Source organism: Berghia stephanieae, chromosome 9 (assembly GCF_034508935.2).
Source record: "Berghia stephanieae isolate SIO BIC M18660-M18661 chromosome 9, UCSD_Bste_1.3, whole genome shotgun sequence".
Taxonomy (NCBI): Eukaryota; Metazoa; Mollusca; class Gastropoda; order Nudibranchia; family Aeolidiidae; genus Berghia; species Berghia stephanieae.
This window is the reverse complement of record NC_088368.1, coordinates 37,651,000-37,661,359: the sequence shown is the minus strand read 5'-3', so window position 1 is coordinate 37,661,359 and position 10,360 is coordinate 37,651,000. Positions and strand designations below refer to the sequence as shown.

General features: G+C 38.1%; 1 pseudogene; it reads left to right on the top strand.

The window, feature by feature from the left end:
• Positions 1-6,327: 6,327 nt before the first annotated feature.
• Positions 6,328-7,537, top strand: LOC144979225 (putative cytochrome P450 CYP44; annotated as a pseudogene).
• The last annotated feature ends 2,823 nt before the right edge of the window (positions 7,538-10,360 follow it).

Genomic DNA, 10,360 nt, shown 5'->3' with positions numbered 1-10,360 from the left:
GCCCTGTCCGAATTGTTCAACGATGAAAATATCACATGGATGATCAAGACGCAGATGAAGTTCATCCATAACAAGAGCAAGCTATTCTTCATTGGAACGGACCTTTTCCAAAGCCAAACACCTATGGCCACATCTGTAAGTGTATTGTACTGGTAGTAGTATATTATTTATTTGTTTTGTTTTTCTTTCTAGTCAGGCAGTGATAAATGTGCCATATGACCAGTGACAGTAAGTAAGCCTATATGAAGCTCAGTTTGTTTTTTTTTTTTTTTGTTTTTTTGTTTTTTTTTTGTGGGGGGGGGGGGGGTTCAGTATATTAATTATTAACATAATAAAAAAATATGTTTTTGTTTTTATTAAAAACTTGTAGGCAATTTGGATATCAACTGAGGAAATCTATCGTTTGGTAAACGAGATATCACTTTAAATAGGTACATACTTTTTAAAATAAAAATATGACCAAAAATTTGTTTTGATGAAAAGTTCACAGTGATGCACCAGTTAAGTTACCGAACCGTTAAGTCAGTGATTTCACGGCGGGTAATCTTAATCTTGGGTATCCTTGGCAACACATCACTGTGAATTTTTCATCAAAGTAAGTTTATTGGTTATATTTTTATTTTATAAAGTATGTAGATATGTAATAACATTTTAAAAAGTGATTCTCAAATATAATGAGTGATGATTTATTTTTTATTGGGAGGAGGGGGGGGAGTACTCCAACCCTTGTTCATCGGGGGAAACCCCCAAGCCCTCCCCTCCACCAACCCCCATTTTATTTTGTCCGGGGAAATCCCCGACCCCCCCCCCCCCCACAACCCTAACTAAAAATATTATAACCTGATGAAACACAATTTTTGCCATCACTTGCAGTATCGAAACTGATGGGAAACACATTAAATAATAATGGCCTCGGCCCAGTCGTAAACGGCAACCGACTCAGCAAATTGTTTTTGAAAGAAATATCACACCACTTATTGCTGGGTGGGGTTCCCAACTTCCCATAGTCCTTGTGTTGGAATGAGATTACTTAACTTTGTCTTGACCCTGGCCGGAGTCCTTGACTGCGAGGGAAACAGTCGAATGTATAGTTATAATTTTGGGAGATGATATTTTTTTTTAATTTTGTAAATCATCTCTCTGTTTTATGTACTGTTATTTTTAAATTTTTTAACATATGACTTGAAATCATTTGAGTATATTCCTTTTAGTGGGATCGTGTTCTGATGTCTTGGTGAGACTTTTAGGTGATCTCAAACTTAGTACACTGATATAGTGTGCTCTTGGAATCTACAACTGTTCCCTATTTGAGCCATATCCCTTGTGTCTTACTTTTTTCCTCAAGTCCTTTTAATTGTACATCTAGAATGTTTTTATTATCCCATTTTCTTCATTTTTAGTAATAGTAATAAGTCTTTATTGTCCACAAAACGGAAAATCTTTAGTGGTTTACACTGCTCGAACAAATAAAATAAACATTAATAGAAATGTGTGGAGTTACTAAGTTACTACAAACTACAGTCCAGCGCGGATTCCTCGAACTCCTCGAGACATGCAAAAAACGTTCGAGAAAACCGTACATTGCAATGACGTTTGATGGGGAAGGGGGTGGCAGTGTGGCTCAGTGGTATGGTCTTTGCTTCGTAGCAGAAATATACATAGTGCGATTACCACCAAGGCGCTGAAATGACCTAAATGTGTTTAGGAAACCATTTGCTTTAACATGCGCAAAGGGAATCGTTCAATATTCCAGATATCTAGAAGACACTGATATGAACCATTTACGTTTTTGTGAGAATCAATGCGACTTACTTATTTCTCTACAGATTCTCAACTGTTCTCGAATGAATAAATTTTAGGACTTTTGAATGATTATTTTCTATAAAAGCCATGCGTAATGTGAGCCCTAAAATAGTGCACTGTCTTGCATACAATCTGTTATAGTAATATTGTCTCTGAAAAAGGAACAACGTATTCCTGAAATACATACCTAATGTAATTGTTTGGTGACAGCCTGTCATATGTTTTCACCATAAATGTCTTTTTGCCACCCATGATCCCGTTCTAAACTATCACAGAACGACATTCACCTTCTCTGGCCTGTATGATAATTTCTTGCTGAAACGTTCACCGTTTTATGTGTAAAATGTTTCCTGTTTCAGCAAAATCAATCTTGAGTTTTGACTTGTCAGGAACAACACATTTGTTCATTGTTACTGGGATCACATAAGATGATGTACCCACTTGGAACGGTCCATTCTGTACGATTTGGTCATTAAAGGTCTTTGAGTTGCTGGCCGTGATCTTATTTCAACAGATAGCTACCGGCCTCTAATGATGAACACACCACTGTTAGTCTCTCTAGCTGTTAAAACAATTGATTAAAAGGACATACATGTATTTGCTGCTTTTACATAATACTAAGATCTTCTATGGTTGTCTTCTTTGGAGGCCCCGTTCTTTGTATGCTTGTGCTCGCTCTATTTCATTGTACTTCTAGATTCCTTTCGAGAAATATCAAACCGACATATTCTATGAGGTTATTGAATTTGCAAATTGGTTTAACAATATCATTATCAAAGTGCCTCCAATTGACTATGGTATTGCTTCGTATAAATTTCTTACCAGCAAATAATTTCGCAAAATCGAAATTTTGGTGTTATTAATTCTAAGCAATGTGTCATTGAATGGAATGCAAAGATAGGAAAACAATTACATTCACTGACTAGGCCATTTATTAACCTTTCAAATGATAAAAAACACTCATAATTATTGGATTGTGTCAACAGACATAAAAGGCACACGTGTGAGCTTACTTTTGGACATTAGTATATAAGTAAACAAAATCGAAAAGAAATGATTGAGTGAAACAGAAGATGCAATACCGGTCCATGAATCCAGACCCTTAAATCTTGGAATTCAATTTTTATGAGCTTTTCTCATAATTATATTTATTTGTTGTAGATTTGGATCACAAAAGAGATCAAGAAGATTTTACTTTGAACATTCTTTCTAAATCTTTAACCAACTTTCAACACAGGCAGGCATCTATAACAAAAAGAGAAAAACAAAACGTTAGATGTATGTACAAGACACAAAATATAAACAAAATCACTACAATCTCCTTGGCTTTAAATTCAAACCAACAGTATCATTATTTTGGTCCACTTTTTAAATTATAACTTCTTGTTCTAATGAAGGGAGTCTTGGCAGGTTTGATGACCGGTTCAGACAGAAAATAAGTTTCTGGCAAAGATGCAGAATCGGGTGTATTGTCAGACACAAGGTTGGTAGCATCGGGTGTTTGATCTGGAACAGTGACGACATTGGGCTCTACGGTCAACTTTGTCTGATTATCAGGGGCCAGATCAGAAGCTTTGACACCGCCCGGTGTACCAACTGGCGTGGGTTCAATCTGCCTTTCATTTCCAACGGGAGCTAGATGCCGTAAGGAAACAGTTGATTCTCTGCCATCTAGTAAACGGACATGAGCGTATTGTGAGTTTGCTTCGATAGTTCAACTTCATCCACAATTGGGTCATACTTTGATGTTCTTATTTGACATCTGAGGTAAATAGGCCACGGCGATAGAGGCCATGAGGGCAAGGAGCTGCCATTAGTAGAGCCCCGAGTATACTGGAACATGCGTTCAGGCAGTGTAGCATTTGTTTCAGAGTAGAGAAGCGAATGAACAAAGTGCAGTTCCCATTGGTTGATAGACAGTCCTTTGCATTTGAGAGAGAGGTTTTCCATATTGTATTGTTGAGTCGTTCCACTGGCCCATTCGCTCTAGGGTTATATGGAGGTGATCCGCTAGTTCCTATTCCTTTTTCGTGGAGAAATGACTCCAATACCTCTAACATAAATTAAAGACCTCTATCAGAATGTATATAGTGAGTCATGCCAAATATTGAAAACATTTGGTTCAGGCAGTTAATTACAGTGGGTGTAGTCATTCGGCACATGGGAAGGCAAACGGGAACTCGGAATATTCATCAATCAGTGGCAATAAATATCTATTCCTGGTACAGGTAGGGTGTGTCCCCTTAAAGTCAATACTAAGCCCTTCCATTGGCTGGGTAGATTTGATGAGGTTGGGCGTTTGTTTTGGTTTATATAATCTAGGTTAGATTTCAGAACGGACATGCAGATGTTATTTTATTTACTTCCTCAACACTATAGGGTAAGTTATTTGATCGTACAAAGTGAATCATCCTAGTCATTCACATTCATAAGAAGCAACACTGCATGTGGCTCGAGAAAGTGCGTCAGCAGTATGGTTTTCAGGCCCGGGACCGTAGATTACATCGTAGTTGTAACAAGACAATTTTCCATCTTTTAATTTTGTCATTTTCAACTTTTTCTTTTTGCTTCGAATCGTAGATGAAAGCCACAGACCTTTGATTGGTTGCAAGTTTGAAGTGAGTATTGATTAGGAAGTGACGCCACTTTCTGATTGCTTCCACAATTGCGTAAGCCTCTTTTCAGACAGAGACCCTCCTGAATGAGAGTAGCTGATATAGCTATGTCTGATGCATCGGACTCTACAGTAAGAGGAAGCTGAGGATCTACACTTACCAGGACCGCCATCTCAAATTCTTTCTTGAGATTGTCAAAGGTGCTTCAGGTGGAAGTGGGAATGTAGTGTTATTATTCAGTAAATGAATCTTATCAGAGAAGTGGAATATCCAGGGAGAATAGTAAGCGAAAATGCCATAGGCCCTTTTCTGAGCTTTCGGTGATGTAGGAGGCTCTTTTTGGCAAAGTGTTAGTCTCGAGGGATCAGGATGTATTTCCCCATTTGAATCCTGTAGCCAGTAACATCAATGAGTTCAACACCTATAACATTCTTGGATTCATTGAAAGTCCGTGTTTTAAGCAACTTCTTTGAAGCGTTTTACATTAGAATTATGTTCACTCCAGTCATCTCCACACATAGTCACGTTGTCCAAGTAAGCAAAGGAAGCATGTTGTCGATCGTTCTTTGGAATGCAAAAACACCGTTAGTCACACCTAAGAGGATTCTTTTGAAGTGATATAGGTTTCCAAACGCCTCGAAAGCAGTATATTCCTTGTCATTTTTTTAAATAGGTAAGCGCTTTTCAGGTCAAAGGCACTGCAATACCTATACTTAGAGATAGACGTTGTCATCTTATCTAGTCTTGGCAAGGGGTATGCATCAAGTAGAGTATAGTTATTGATAGTTTGACTACAGTCAATGACTAGTCTCTTTTTGTGTCTTTCTCCACTCGTAACCAACATTTGAGCCCTCCGTGGCGATGATGAAGGCTCGATGATACCCTCCTTGAGGAGCTTCTGCACTTCTGACTCTATGAAACGTTCGTCCAACTCGGAATGGCGGCGTGACTTACTAGCGATATGTCTAAAGTCTTCGATTAGGTTCTCAAACAGAGTAGGAGCTTCCACATTGGCTGCCACTACTTCAAGGATTTTGAGTGGGTTTTGAGATCCATCGAACAGGAAGCAGACTTCAGAGTGCTTGCCTAAAAAATCATGACCTAAGATAACGTCAGCGCAAAGATCAGACAGGAGTGAAAGCTTTTGCGTGTACATTCTCTTTTTATAGGAAAGACACTATACAAATTATGGCCCATGTCATTTTGGTGAGATTTATCGACGCCATGTTAATGCTCCATAAAGCAGTTTTCTTTACCGATACCAGAGTTAATGTAACTTTCAGAGCTTTCGGTATCTACCAAGGCATTGAGTTTAATATCATGTACTAGAACAATTATTTGAGCTTTCTTTAAGCAATTGATGGCGGACGCAGTGGGAATGGTTGCGAGGTTTGGATTTCCTGAAGTCAAAGAAGGGGATATGGTAGTTCTATGGGCTTTTTGGCACCGGAAGATTTATAAACTTTGGCAAAATGTCCTTATTAACCACATTTCTTGCAAGTTGCTTCTCTTGCAGGTCATTTGGATTTCGAGTGTTTTTGTAACCACAAAAGAAGCATTTTTCTTCACTGAATCCAGAACCAGTTTGTACTGTCAATGGTTTTATAATTGTCTAGTGTTTCGTCAACAGCCGCAGCCGTCTGAACGGTATGACAAGCTCTGTTTTTTCAACCATGTAAAGAGTTCTAGCGTCCTCAAAAGCAGTGTCAAGATCGAGTTTGTTCTTTTCAAGTAGACGTTGGCGTATGTAAGGTGAACTAAAGCCACTGATGAAAGCATATCTGATGGCTTCATTTTTGTGAACTTCAGTGGTAACAGCTTGGATATTACAGTCCGTGGCAAGATTTTAAAGTTTTTGTAGATATTGGTCTAGCGTTTGACCAGATTCTTGCTTGCAACATGATAGTAAATGCCGGGCAAAAACTTCATTCTTAGGTTTTTCAAATACAGCCTCGAGTATATTGATAGAAACTTCATAAGTGTCACACTCGGCGATGAGTTCGTAGATACAAAGATCGACGAAGTTTACAAGCGTTGCAAGTTTCTGGGGGACTGTTGAGGAAGAAGTCGAATGTTCTCTTCCAGTGGCGCCAAGTCTTCAGCGCCTCGGGTGAGCTAGGGTCCGTTGTCAGGACTGCTGTTCGAAGGTGTCGGACCATCGTAGATAGAAGTTGATTAAATTGTTGTAGATATGGATCACAAAAGAGACTAAGAAGATTTACCATTCTCTCTAAAGCTTTAATCAACTTTTAACACAAGCAGGCATCTTTCACAAAAAGAATAAAAACAAAACGTTAGATGTACAAGATACACAATATAAACGAAATTAGTACATTATTAAGACTAGCTTTTTCTTTTTATCCTTAAATTTGTCAGAAACATTGAACCTCGGCGAACTACAAGAAATGTGTCGGTATTTAGATTCAGAAAATCAATAACGGATCAGCAATCAAATGTCACGTTGTGACTGTGTTCAGCGACACAAAAAACAACTTCCTGTCCAGTAGAACCAGTCAATATAGAAAATACACCGCTCAAGCCGTTTGAGGCCATTCCAGGTCCCACTGGTATTTGCAACTTGCCTTATATTGGATTCCTTTTCCATATAAAACCGTTTACCAAGTTCACTCATGGAACGATAAATCTCCTTTTAGACGACATTATTAAAAAAACACGGGTCAATATTCAAAATTCGATAAAAAGTCCCCACATTTATGATCAGTGATCCCAAATACATTGCAATGCTGATGCGAAACGAGGGGAAATATCCCATCAGACCCAATTTGGAAATTTTAGAAGTATTCTATAAACGAACCAAAACGCCACCCAATCTAATGAATGTTCAAGGCCCAGAGTGGTGGGAACTTCGAGCTCCAGTGCAGAAGATTTCCGTGAGGCCAAAACAGGTTTCCCAGTACAATCCCGTTATCAATGAAGTTACGAAAGATTTTGTTCAGAGAGTAGCTCTAGATAAAATTATGGGAAAATACCCGGGTGAAGGATCACTTCTGGCATACTTTGGAGAAATTTCTGGTGCAATTTTCTTCAACACAAGACTCGGATTTTTGAGCAAAGCACAATCTGAAGAAAAAAAAAACAAATGCAAAAAGAAGCATTGAAAATAAAGGAAATCATGTACGTGCTTCAACCACCCAGGAATACACACGCTACAATTCCTACTACATTTTGTTTTTATGTTTTCAACGTTCCTTTTGCTGACAAAGGGTTGTTTCCCCGAAACGTCCATTGTCTGCACTGTTCCCACCCGGAGCCATTTGCTAGCTACTGTCAAAGGTCAACAATATATTTAAATTATTGAACGCACATTGTATTCTCGTTGTAATTTTCTTTGGATAAGTTCTAATGCTATATAGGGAAAAGTAAATGTGCTAAAAACGCACTGTTATAATAAGTTGCGAGTGGTTCTATAGGAGGTATCATTTATATGGGTCTTAGCTACCTGTATGCCAATTTTTATGCTTTCATTTCTAATGTGCACGGTGTTAGCTCAACTTCCCCTAATACAATGAATATGAAGAAAATATATGTATTTACACAGTTATTTCCCTTGTTTAATATAGCTGTAATATGGAAAATTTAAGGCCTTAAACCGAAACGTTATGATTGATTGCCAGAGTGGTTCTATAGCAGATGGGTTTTTTATGGGCCTTGGTAACCTGTATGCAAATTTGCATGCTTTCAACCCGTATTTGAACGGTTTTAGCCTAATTTCCCCCTACTAATATATTTTTTTGCAAAACAGAAGCGGCCGACAGATTAGAGAGCCTGTGATTGGTCGAAGACTTTGTGACGCTTGACTCAAAATTTTACACGAATAGATCTGACCCTGCGGTTTAAATAAAAAAGAATACTTCATAATTTTGCAGAAGAAAATAAGTAAATTTTGCAGGTTTCTAAATATGTTGTATCCAAGGAATTTACCCAATGGAAACCGTACGGTGCTCTTATTGGCTAGCCAACCAGCGGCCTCGATAAGAAAACAATCCGCCATTAAGACATGGGCTGGGAATTGCGTTACTATAGTAAACAAGCGCTGACGGCCGTTCATGAAATCTAAGAAAATAACTTCCTGCTCGCTCGTTTAACTCAAAATTATTCAAAACGATGTCTCTAAAATATATAAATGTGACTTCTTAAGGTTTTCTTTACGGTCAAAACCACACAACATTCTATTAATGATTACGTCCAAAAAGGAATATTGGCAGGTCGACCGAGAGTTGAACTCGTCAGACAATAAACATCAATGCGAAGTGTAGAGAGAGTCAAGCTCTTGTTTGTCTTGTCCTGTTCTATATAGAGAAAAGGATAAATAGTATAGCCTCGTGTGTGAGTGGTTACGTGTCATAGTCATGTTTTTAAATTGTTTCTGTTGTTTATGTGTGTAGTGATGACTCTCTTACACTCACTGCATCACGATAGCAAAGAGACACCAACTTTAAATTTGGCTCACAGGAATTTCAGACACCACTGTAGGAATTTCAATGCCTAGAGAGAAATTCCCGCACACAAGAAAAGAGAATTGGGATGGTATTTGGCATACATATTGTATAGTATCTAGTTCTAAACAGATAACTGATTAGAATTATATTATGATATATAAACACAATGCCAAATACAATTCCGAAGTTTCCTTATTTCAAATGAAGTAAAGCTCCAAAACCTAATGGTAGTGATTGTTGTACTGGTGATAGTGAGGATGATGTGGTGTTGGTGATTGTAGTGTGGTATTGATGATGATGTGGTGGTGGTGGTTGTAGTTGTAGTAGTAGTGACAGTGATGATGATGTGGTGGTGGTGGTGGTGGTGGTGATGATTGTAGTTGTAGCAGTAGTGATAGTGATGATGATGTGGTGGTGGTGGTGGTGATGATTGTAGTTGTAGCAGTAGTGGTAGTGATGATGATGTGGTGGTGGTTGTAGTTGTAGTAGTTGTGGTAGTGAGGATGATGTGATGGTGGTGGTTGTAGTAGTAGTGGTAATGATGATAAGGTGGTGGTGGTTGCAGTAGTAGTGGTAGTGATGACGATGTGGTTGTGGTGGTTGTAGTAGTAGTGGTCGTGATGATGATGTGGTCGTGGTGGTTGTAGTAGTAGTGGTAATGATGATGATATGGTGGTGGTGGTTGCAGTAGTAGTAGTAGTGATGACGAACGCCAATTTCGCAAAAGAAATAAATAAAAAAATAAAAAATCAAAGAATTTGTAAAAAAAATTGCAAAACGTGCAGATTTTGTGGTTGCAATGCAAATCAGAAAAATTTCCCTAACTTTGAGGCCTCAAACTGTGCAAAATACCGCGGGGGCCAGATAGGTGGTGGCAGTAGACCAAAGAGGGTAACATTTTTATTTACCAAACATTTTTCTTGGTGCTAAATAATACAAAATAATAATTTCGCATTAGAAAAAATAATTCGGAAGTTCCTATCTCTCTATTACAATAAAATTGATCACGAATTACAAAATCGGCCCACAAATAAGGGCGCTATAAATTATTCATAACTTTTTAAATTTTGCATCATTGTCATCAAAGTTATTTTTCATCACCAAAGTCGTAATTTTTGTCCGATTTTTTTTTACCAAACAAAGTGCAATGTCAACGATTTACACCCGCGAATAATAAATGATCAAATCGCAATTTCTACAACATTGTCGCAAATCGATGAATCAAAGCAAAATTATTCCTAACCGTTTTTATCTTCTAACGTGAAAGGCGGGCTCAATATTCGTTCTGAATACGCTTCAACAGTCATGACGTCGCTTCCCTCGTAATGACGCATGGTAACTTAGTAACTGGCTCTAAACTATCGAAACAATGGCGGACGCCCTTATGAAATATTTCTCCGACGAACATAAAAGTTTATCCAGAGGAGAAAAACATTATAAATATGATCATGTTTTGACTTTTATACATTCTGATCACATGAC